The following is a 12,497-nucleotide window of genomic DNA, read 5'->3' as shown; positions in this document are numbered from 1 at the left end:
CACACGTGACAAAAGCAAATTAAAATATGATTCAGGTACCTCCGTTCTGAAAATTTACATTTCCAAGATTCATCCCACACTTTGCAACTAAACGAACAAAATTAATTTTATTTTGGTGAAAGGCGAGACACACCGGTATGTGAAAAGTCAAGACACTCCTAATGACGTAGACATCAATCAGCAAGCAGTGTTAGTATATTTAAAGAAAGCTGACTATAAAAGGAGCTCTACGTTTCAGAATTGAGGATCGTTTTTAAAAAGTAAGATCCATAGCTCTATTTACAAGTCTGTACCCAAATGGAAAGCTTGAACCATTTTGGAAGCAGTTGATAACGACTGATAAAAGATGGATAACCTACGATAACATTTCCGAAACCTTCGTGACAGGATGTTACCGAGGCTTGATAGTATAAGACAAGGTACACACTGACGCCCTGGAAGGTTGGAATGTGCGTTTTGTTGAATTGTGTCAAGAAACTACAAACTCTACTTACGTACAACTTCATTTTGTTAGTAACTATTATTGTCATCATTTTCTTTTTCCAAACAAGGAAGCAATTTGGGTGCCACATATCAAAGGATTATCCTCTCGAATACAAGACCCTCTGCAATATGAAATACCAATCGACATTTACAAATTACCTTCATCTCATCCAACTTTTGCCTTAATATAATCATAGGAAGAGGTTGATATTTCAGTTCGAAAATTAGTGACTCTCATGTATCTTTCAGCAACAAATTGATTAAACCAATTCCACAATACTCACATAATAGTCAATGCCGCTACCAAGTCCACCGAACACTCCGCTCGCAATAGCAGATGATGCTAGGGCAGTGAAAGCGAAGATGACCTGTAAAAATGATATACTATTACATCATGTACAGAATTGAATTTACAAATATTTAATGTGCTCCGAAGGATATATTTCACATGATTTTTAAAAGTTTTAATACGACAAATCTTGCTCTGTAAATTTAGTTTCGCTTCTATATTTCTATTGTTATTTAGCATATTTTAAAATTTTCGATTTACCGTAAGTGTGTTCATTGTTACTGATGTTCAAGCACAGGCTTGTGATACTGTGCATTAATGACAATTCTCGGACCTTATATGAAATTACGAAACGGAAAGAAAGTCGTTAAATCGTTAATATGGAAGGAAATTATTATCTGTTTTATGCATCCAAACTGTCATAGTGTTGGTAATATTTGCTTGTCTTTGTCAATATAAATATTGATTGGTTATTTCGTATTCTTTCTCTTCAACACATTTCGGAAATTAATAGAAAAGATTTTAATTACTTTTGAAATATAAGATTTGAAAAGGATATAATTGTTGAGATGTTTCTGAGAAAAATGTTAATTGGAATGATACAAGTAAGAAAATATTTCCTTAATTTGTTTACAAGTTTCCTGTAACAAATTATATAAATAATGGAAATTAACGAAGGAAAGGCACAGTTCACTTACTAGAATCCTTTTGCACACATCAGAAAGTGGCCATAAACAAAATGGTAATACATAGATTTAATAGTGTTTCTTGACCATTTATATTTCATATCGTAACTTGTTTATTTCAATAGTAGTGTTTTGATCATGATGTGGAAACAATTATTTACTTGGTACATTTACAAGTGAGGCAATTTGGTTAAGGTGATACGCAAACTTCGTCTCTATAAATTCTTTTATACTAGTTTTGATTCATCATGATCAAATTTTTGTTTATATTTGGGTTGTGCTATTATATGTTTTGTATATATTAGTCAGCAATTTATGAACTCTTAGTTTAAATGTAATTAATAGCAAAACGGAGAAGGGTCTTCAAATCATTTGTTTCTCTTTCTCTTGATACAATATCCTGAACAAAACAGTGCTGCGAACAGCTGAATGACAGAATGTGTTATTATACCGTGAAAATGAACGTTTTCTCGAATCTTTTATTACATTAAACATTTTATTGTGAAACTTAGTATTTCATTAATTTCAAATTATAAACACATGAAGACAAAAGGTTTTGTGTCGTATTGTATGAGAATGAGTCGTTCATAGAAAATTCAGTTAAATGGTATGTTATGAAATAAAACTAATATACACGTATTGGAAGTAGTTAAAATTTATATCGAAATATGCAAGAATTGAATTTAAGTTTTCCCATTTCCAGGTATCCTGTTTTTTCGTTCTGAGCTTTGCTTTGGTCCTTGGATCAGCTTATGGTAAGGCCGATCTTATTTCTTATTAAACATTTTTATTCTCAGAATAATATAAATAAAGTTATAATTGAATGTTGCAAGATAATAATCCAGTCAAAGGCCCTGAATAAATTTTTGATTCAAATTTTCAATACGTTATTTTAAATCTCTGCAATTGCCTGAGATTTTGGGTTTCTTTGTGACTCGTACGGGATCGAAATGTCTTCTCAGAGAGAATGTCGATTACTTTTTAGATACCAGTTTCAAAGTTAAAATAAAATGATTTTTTTTTATTTTAACGCCTCACGTTTATGCCGCTTAGGCAAGGGAAGACGGATGATTAATTGAAAAGAAAGATGATGTAAGGTTGATTACAGCAAATGGGAATATTCCCAGAATACCAATGCGCACCATTTTGTCCATGGAAACTTACATGAACGAGGATCGAACTAGGACTTCACTCACAAGAGGTAAGTGCTTTACTACTGAGCCACCGGGACTCAACATCCCAGTTTCTGTGTACTGTTGGATCGCAGGTGAAAAAGCATGTAACAGTCAAAGATTCAGAAACAAAGACATGGACAAAGATTTTATTTATCCATGTCTGTTTGACTTAAAGAAAAAACCTCCAAAATAGATGGTCTAAATATTTCGTAATTTCAGGAACAGATTTAAATTTACTGCAAATATTTGTTTTTCAGTATTTCTAAGGCAAGTTTGTTGTGGAATATCATTTTATGTCACTCCAATTCATGATGCAGTTTTCACTACAAACCTCTTATATTTTAGGTGTCCATCATGGTGTTACCGGAGTTAGTGTCCAAAATAACAACCGCATCTCCGTTGAAACAGTACCAGTTGCAGGACATGGACTTGCCACGGGTGTTAGCAGCCAAAATCATAATAGAATCAATGTAGGAACTACTGCAGTTGCTGGACATACACTAGCCACGGGTGTCAGCAGCCAAAATAACAACAGACTGTCTATTGGTACAGTGCCACTAGTTCTGACTACTGGCAGATATGGAATAGGAGGATTGGGTTTATCAGGAGTAGGATTGCATAGTTCTTACGGAGGATATGGTCTCACCGGATCCGGAATTGGAGGATATGGTATCGGGCTTGATGGATACGGACTTGCAGAATATGGAAATACCGGATACGTACTCTAGGGATATGGTGGATCTGGCTACAAAGAATCGTTTACTAGACTGAGGTGTTGAATGTAATGCTGGATAAATAAATATTTTATGTCCTCTCAATAAGGAATATATTCATGTATTTCCCTGACCTGTCATTTCCCTAACTATTTCGACTGCATTATTCCACTGTTATTACTTCACACTCCCATATTTGAACCAAGTGCCATTTGCGTAGACATTGGGAACACATTTTGATAGCATTTTAAAAGTACAATGCAATTCTAACACTTTGACTTTTAAATAACTCCCATCTAATTTCACCGACGAAGATCTTAATAAGTTGGGAAAGTAGGCCGCTTTCTTTGCTAGCTGTTGACGTATTTATTAGCCTTCTTGTCACGTAACATGGAAAATCCTATTGCGTAATGTAGTAAAATTTTTTGATGTCGCAACTAAAAAAAGTTTGACAGAATTCCTTGCTAAATAATCGCATTTGTAGTAAAATTTACTAATAGATTGTACAGAGTTCGTCAGCAGAATTTTGCAACAGTCATGCCAATTTCCACACTTAGACCACAAGTTGTAAACACTTACGGAAACATAATAAAGAAAGCGTACAATTAAACGAATAATTACATATTTTAGTGCTGAATAAAAACCTGTATTGATGGATATGAAACTTTTGCTTTTTAGTTTGTATGAACCAGTAAACTTGTTCGGAAATAGAATTGCTAAAATCTGAATACAAACTTAAATGAAATATTTGAAGTGTGGACATTCTAGAGCAATCAAAATACGGACTAGATGAAATATTCCATCTTAATTAAGTCTAATGTAATAATGGTATCTAGCACCTGAGATCTCACCTTACTTCAAAACATTAAAGTACTTGAATTGTTTTACGTTAAAAGGAACAAATATCAAGTTATTACAGGAATATTTCTTATCGTGTTACTTCTTACTAACGTTCTACACCAGTGTTTCTCAAAGTGTGGGTCGCGGGCCGTATTTTGGTGGGTCACCTCAAATTTATTCTTTTAATTATGAAAATTCTATTTTGATGCAGAAACAGATGTTGTAAATTATTATTCAGAAGATAAAAATTAGAAAAACTTGTTAAAGAGGTGAAGAGGATGTGGTTACTCAGAACCTTGCCCTGTTGTAGAGTCAGTAGATATTCTGGGTTAGGATGGAAAGAGTCGTAGAGACAAAATCTGTCATGAGATAGGTAAATGTATTGGAAGTAATTTTAACTCTGCGTTACCTTTCTATGGAAAAATTAGATATGATTTACAAAATTTAATTGCTTTGATATACACCACCATGACGCAGAATGTCAATCTGTATTTGAATAAAAGTAGGTGGGCCACAAAATACTTTTCAATATTTAATGAGGCTCGTGGTAACAACAAGTTTGAGAACCACTATTCTATGCACAAATTAGTAGGTAAGCTCATTAAGGAAATGTCGAAGGAAAATCCTCTGCACACTGATGATATTATATTCTCCATAGACCAATTATTTATTTTAACTTGAAGGTGTGTTACCAAATACTGGAAATCATCCAGTATAAACGCCACGTAAGAAAAACACACAAATCAAGAAAATACCCAAAGTACTGAATTTATAATAAAACATAACAGACAGATACTCTAAGCAACTTTTCTATCAATTCTCTTTGATTTCATTGCACTGAACATCTCTTGTTCCTACTTTTATTATTATATGTCGAAGGTGTAGTATTTTGGTGGGATAGTAATGCTGGATGGGTTGGGTTTGGAAAGATACGGTGTTATTTGGGATCATTCATAAACACATGAGTAACTAAAATATCTTGCACATCAAGATTTCAATTCAGAAAGATGAAGGTAGTTATATAGCAACTAAATGCTGCAATAGTTTGCATTCTCAGCGTGGAATGAATTTGTTTGTCTGCAATCATTATGCCATTTACGTGAAGATGTGAGTGCTTACTTAGATCAATTCGTAATGGGGAAGCACAAAATTGCAAGAAGATTGCTTAAGGCATTTTGTGGTCTCTAATCTTGCAGATTAAGAAATCGATTATGGTATATCCGCTGACAAAATATGTAATTGAACGAATGCTGTAAAGGATAGTATAAAAGCCCTTAGTGTTCACATTTTGCGAAATACAAATTCTTCAATGCTATATTCCTTTTGTGTTCTACCAATGTTCAACTACGTACAACTTGTTGTTGACAAGTCATGTATAATTCTAGATAAGTAGGACTTTGATGCTTTTAAGTTTTTAAAATGAAATCTTTAAGTTTTCCGTCCCACGCTTATGCCGGTTAGGCTAAAGGAGTACTTTGATGCTTTTGACATACTATGAATTTTCATAATTCTTTGAACGCTCTTGACGTAATTGTGTAATGGAGAGAAAAAATTATCTCACTCCAATATACTGACCAAGACTCGAAAAGGAACAATGATATTTTGTGTTCATATAATTGCTCCGTATTTAAAACTCCTTTACAAACAAGACGAGTGTTATTTCCTAGCCGATAATTAACTATGCAATTGTCATGGGGAAACATTTTGAAACTTGTGTCTCTTACGTGGCAAACACTTAACTGCATATCACTATATTCCTGTTCTGATTTCCTATTATTTCAAATTTTTAGAGAGGAAAACAAATGAAATAGTGTGGTAATTTTTGAAGAACATAACAAATGGCTTCATAACTTAAAACTTTATTTCAATATAAATTCTGCCTTGATCATAGTACAAAATTTATCAACCATAGTATCCATACCCTCCAACTCCAGGATGAATGTTACCGCCTACTCTTCTCACAATGGCGTTGGAACCATTCACATCATCTGCAACATATGTGACTCGTCTTAAACTTCCGTCAGGTTCAACGAGACTATACTGTCCTCTAACAACAGGTCCATCGCGAACTTCGGTTTGTTGCTTGTTGTCACCCGTAAGGTGGTCGCTTACTGTGTATCCAAACTGGTATCGCGGATATGCCTGTAAAGAACATGCTGTTTTTAAAGAGTTTGTCATTTTCTTTCTTCACTCTGATGTAACATCAGATAGTCCGAAAAGTATTGAGCAGTTTGCACACAATATGGTGTTAGTTTCTTTCGCACCAAGTTATGCCTAGAGTCATTTGACAGTTGACATGGAGAGTTAATATTGCACAAAGTGTGGAATTTTCATAATCGGACATTAAATATAGCGTCTTGAATACAGAGTAGAATTCCGCTCACCTGTGCTATGTTTTACAATGTTATTTCTAGAAGAGCGCAGATGCTGCACAGACCTGTGAAGCAATTAGTGTTGTTTATGGGATACACACGTGACAAAAGCAAATTAAAATATGATTCAGGTACCTCCGTTCTGAAAATTTACATTTCCAAGATTCATCCCACACTTTGCAACTAAACGAACAAAATTAATTTTATTTTGGTGAAAGGCGAGACACATCGGTATGTGAAAAGTCAAGACACTCCTAATGACGTAGACATCAATCAGCAAGCAGTGTTAGTATATTTAAAGAAAGCTGACTATAAAAGGAACTCTACGTTTCAGAATTGAGGATCGTTTTTAAAAAGTAAGATCCATAGCTCTATTTACAAGTCTGTACCCAAATGGAAAGCTTGAACCATTTTGGAAGCAGTTGATAACGACTGATAAAAGATGGATAACCTACGATAACATTTCCGAAACCTTCGTGACAGGATGTTACCGAGGCTTGATAGTATAAGACAAGGTACACACTGACGCCCTGGAAGGTTGGAATGTGCGTTTTGTTGAAATGTGTCAAGAAACTACAAACTCTACTTACGTACAACTTCATTTTGTTAGTAACTATTATTGTCATCATTTTCTTTTTCCAAACAAGGAAGCAATTTGTGTGCCACATATCAAAGGATTATCCTCTCGAATACAAGACCCTCTGCAATATGAAATACCAATCGACATTTACAAATTACCTTCATCTCATCCAACTTTTGCCTTAATATAATCATTAGGAAGAGGTTGATATTTCAGTTCGAAAATTAGTGACTCTCATGTATCTTTCAGCAACAAATTGATTAAACCAATTCCACAATACTCACATAATAGTCAATGCCGCTACCAAGTCCACCGAACACTCCGCTCGCAATAGCAGATGATGCTAGGGCAGTGAAAGCGAAGATGACCTGTAAAAAAGATATACTATTACATCATGTACAGAATTGAATTTACAAATATTTAATGTGCTCCGAAGGATATATTTCACATGATTTTTAAAAGTTTTAATACGACAAATCTTGCTCTGTAAATTTAGTTTCGCTTCTATATTTCTATTGTTATTAAGCATATTTAAAATTTTCGATTTACCGTAAGTGTGTTCATTGTTACTGATGTTCAAGCACAGGCTTGTGATACTGTGCATTAATGACAATTCTCGGACCTTATATGAAATTACGAAACGGAAAGAAAGTCGTTAAATCGTTAATATGGAAGGAAATTATTGTCTGTTTTATGCATCCAAACTGTCATAGTGTTGGTAATATTTGCTTGTCTTTGTCAATATAAATATTGATTGGTTATTTCGTATTCTTTCTCTTCAACATATTTCGAAAATTAATAGAAAAGATTTTAATTACTTTTGAAATATAAGATTTGAAGAGGATATAATTGTTGAGATGTTTCTGAGAAAAATGTTAATTGGAATGATACAAGTAAGAAAATATTTCCTTAATTTGTTTACAAGTTTCCTGTAACAAATTATATAAATAATGGAAATTAACGAAGGAAAGGCACAGTTCACTTACTAGAATCCTTTTGCACACATCAGAAAGTGGCCATAAACAAAATGGTAATACATAGATTTAATAGTGTTTCTTGACCATTTATATTTCATATCGTAACTTGTTTATTTCAATAGTAGTGTTTTGATCATGATGTGGAAACAATTATTTACTTGGTACATTTACAAGTGAGGCAATTTGGTTAAGGTGATACGCAAACTTCGTCTCTATAAATTCTTTTATACTAGTTTTGATTCATCATGATCAAATTTTTGTTTATATTTGGGTTGTGCAATGATATGTTTTGTATATATTAGTCAGCAATTTATGAACTCTTAGTTTAAATGTAATTAATAGCAAAACGGAGAAGGGTCTTCAAATCATTTGTTTCTCTTTGTCTTGATACAATATCCTGAACAAAATAGTGCTGCGAACAGCTGAATGACAGAATTTGTTATTATACGGTGAAAATGAACGTTTTCTCGAATCTTTTATTACATTAAACATTTTATTGTGAAACTTAGTATTTCATTAATTTCAAATTATAAACACATGAAGACAAAAGGTTTTGTGTCGTATTGTATGAAAATGAGTCGTTCATAGAAAATTCAGTTAAATGGTCTGTTATGAAATAAAACTAATATACACGTATTGGAAGTAGTTAAAATTTATATCGAAATATGCAAGAATTGAATTTAAGTTTTCCCATTTTCAGGTATCCTGTTTTGTCGTTCTGAGCTTTGCTTTGGTCCTTGGATCAGCTTATGGTAAGGCCGATCTTATTTCTTATTAAACATTTTTATTCTCAGAATAATATAAATAAAGTTATAATTGAATGTTGCAAGATAATAATCCAGTCAAAGGCCCTGAATAAATTTTTGATTCAAATTTTCAATACGTTATTTTAAATCTCTGCAATTGCCTGAGATTTTGGGTTTCTTTGTGACTCGTACGGGATCGAAATGTCTTCTCAGAGAGAATGTCAATTACTTTTTAGATACCAGTTTCAAAGTTAAAAAAAATTTTTTTTTTTTTATTTTAACGCCTCACGTTTATGCCGCTTAGGCAAGGGAAGACGGATGATTAATTGAAAAGAAAGATGATGTAAGGTTGATTACTGCAAATGGGAATATTCCGAGAATACCAATGCGCACCATTTTGTCCATGGAAACTTACATGAACAAGGATCGAACTAGGACTTCACTCACAAGAGGTAAGTGCTTTACTACTGAGCCACCGGGACTCAACATCACAGTTTCTGTGGACTGTTGGATCGCAGGTGAAAAAGCATGTAACAGTCAAAGATTCAGAAACAAAGACATGGACAAAGATTTTATTTATCCATGTCTGTTTGACTTAAAGAAAAAAACTCCAAAATAGATGGTCTAAATATTTCGTAATTTCAGGAACAGATTTAAATTTACTGCAAATATTTGTTTTTCAGTATTTCTAAGGCAAGTTTGTTGTGGAATATCATTTTATGTCACTCCAATTCATGATGCAGTTTTCACTACAAACCTCTTATATTTTAGGTGTCCATCATGGTGCTACCGGAGTTAGTGTCCAAAATAACAACCGCATCTCCGTTGAAACAGTACCAGTTGCAGGACATGGATTTCCCACGGGTGTTAGCAGCCAAAATCATAATAGAATCAATGTAATAACTACTGCAGTTGCTGGACATACACTAGCCACGGGTGTCAGCAGCCAAAATAACAACAGACTGTCTATTGGTACAGTGCCACTAGTTCTGACTACTGGCAGATATGGAATAGGAGGATTGGGTTTATCAGGAGTAGGATTGCATAGTTCTTACGGAGGATATGGTCTCACTGGATCCGGAATTGGAGGATATGGTATCGGGCTTGATGGATACGGACTTGCAGAATATGGAAATACCGGATACGTACTCTAGGGATATGGTGGATCTGGCTACAAAGAATCGTTTACTAGACTGAGGTGTTGAATGTAATGCTGGATAAATAAATATTTTATGTCCTCTCAATAACGAATAAATTCATGTATTTCCCTGACCTGACATTTCACTAACTATTTCGACTGCATAACTCCACTGTTATTACTTCACACTCCCATATTTGAACCAAGTGCCATTTGCGTAGACATTGGGAACACATTTTGATAGCATTTTAAAAGTACAATGCAATTCTAACCCTTTGACTTTTAAATAATTCACATCTAATTTCACCGACGAATATCTTAATAAGTTGGGAAAGTAGGCCGCTTTCTTTGCTAGCTGTTGACGTATTTATTAGCCTTCTTGTCACGTAACATGGAAAATCCTATTGCGTAATGTAGTAAAATTTTGTGATGTCGCAACTAAAAAAAGTTTGACAGATTTCCTTGCAAAGTAATCGCATTTATAGTAAAATTTACTAATAGATTGTACAGGGTTCGTCAGCAGAATTTTGCAATAGTCATGCCAATTTCCACACTTAGACCCCAAGTTGTAAACACTTACGGAAACATAATAAAGAAAGCGTACAATTAAACGAATAATTACATGTTTTAGTGCTGAATAAAAACCTGTATTGATGGATATGAAACTTTTGCTTTTTAGTTTGTATGAACCAGTAAACTTGTTCGGAAATAGAATTGCTAAAATCTGAATACAAACTTAAATGAAATATTTGAAGTGTGGACATTCTAGAGCAATCAAAATACGGACTAGATGAAATATTCCATCTTAATTAAGTCTAATGTAATAATGGTATCGAGCACCTGAGATCTCACCTTACTTCAAAACATTAAAGTACTTGAATTGTTTTACGTTAGAAGGAACAAATATCAAGTTATTACAGGAATATTTCTTATCGTGTTACTTCTTACTAACGTTCTACACCAGTGTTTCTCAAAGTGTGGGTCGCGGGCCGTATTTTGTGGGTCACCTCAAGTTTATTCTTTTAATTATGAAGATTCTATTTTGATGCAGAAACAGATGTTGTAAATTATTATTCAGAAGATAAAAATTGGAAACACTTGTTAAAGAGGTGAAGAGGATGTGGTTACTCAGAACCTTGTCCTGTTGTAGAGTCAGTAGATATTCTGGGTTAGGATGGAAGAGTGGTAGAGAAAAAATCTGTCATGGGATAGGGAAATGTATTGGAAGTAGTTTTAACTCTGCGTTACCTTTCTATGGAAAAATTAGATATGATTTACAAAATTTAATTGCTTTGATATACACCACCATGACGCAGAATGTCAATCTGTATTTGAATAAAAGTAGGTGGGCCACAAAATACTTTTCAATATTTAATGTGGCTCGTGGTAACAACAAGTTTGAGAACCACTGCTCTATACACAAATTAGTAGGTAAGCACATTAAGGAAATGTCGAAGGAAAATCCTCTGCACACTGATGATATTATATTCTCCATAGACCAATTATTTATTTTAACTTGAAGGTGTGTTACCAAATACTAGAAATCATCCAGTATAAACGCCACGTAAGAAAAACACACAAATCAAGAAAATACCCAAAGTACTGAATTTATAATAAAACATAACAGACAGATACTCAAAGCAACTTTTCCATCAATTCTCTTTGATTTCATTGCACTGAACGTCTCTTGTTCCTACTTTTATTATTATATGTCGAAGGTGTAGTATTTTGGTGGGATAGTAATGCTGGATGGGTTGGGTTTGGAAAGATACGGTGTTATTTGGGATCATTCATAAATACATGAGTGACTAAAATATCTTGCACATCAAGACTTCAATTCAGAAAGATGAAGGTAGTTATATAGCAACTAAATGCTGCAATAGTTTGCATTCTCAGCGTGGAATGAATTTGTTTGTCTGCAATCATTATGCCATTTACGTGAAGATGTGAGTGCTTACTTAGATCAATTCGTAATGGGGAAACACAAAATTGGAAGAAGATTGCTTAAGGCATTTTGTGGTCTCTAAACTTGCAGATTATGAAATGGATGATGGTATATCCGCTGACAAAATATGTAATTGAACGAAAGCTGTATAGGATAGTATAAAAGCCCTTAGTGTTCACATTTTGCGAAATACAAATACTTCAATGCTATATTCCTTTTGTGTTCTACCAATGTTCAACTACGTACAACTTGTTGTTGACAAGTCATGTATAATTCTAGATAAGTGTGACTTTGATGCTTTTCACATACTATGAATTTTCATAATTCTTTGAACGCTCTTGACGTAATTGTGTAATGTAGAGAAAAAATTATCTCACTCCAATATACTGACCAAGACTCAAAAAGGAACAATGATATTTATGTTCATATAATTGCTCCGTATTTAAAACTCCTTTACAAACAAGACGAGTGGTATTTCCTAGCTGATAATTAACTATGCAATTGTCATGGGGAAACATTTTGAAACTTGTGTCTCTTACGTGGCAAACACTTA

The sequence above is a fragment of the Thermobia domestica genome, chromosome 5 (genome assembly GCF_964235325.1).
Source record: "Thermobia domestica chromosome 5, izTheDome1.hap1.1, whole genome shotgun sequence".
Lineage (NCBI taxonomy): Eukaryota > Metazoa > Arthropoda > Insecta > Zygentoma > Lepismatidae > Thermobia > Thermobia domestica.
The sequence above is the reverse complement of the archived record's forward strand: the minus strand, read 5'-3'. Positions refer to the sequence as shown.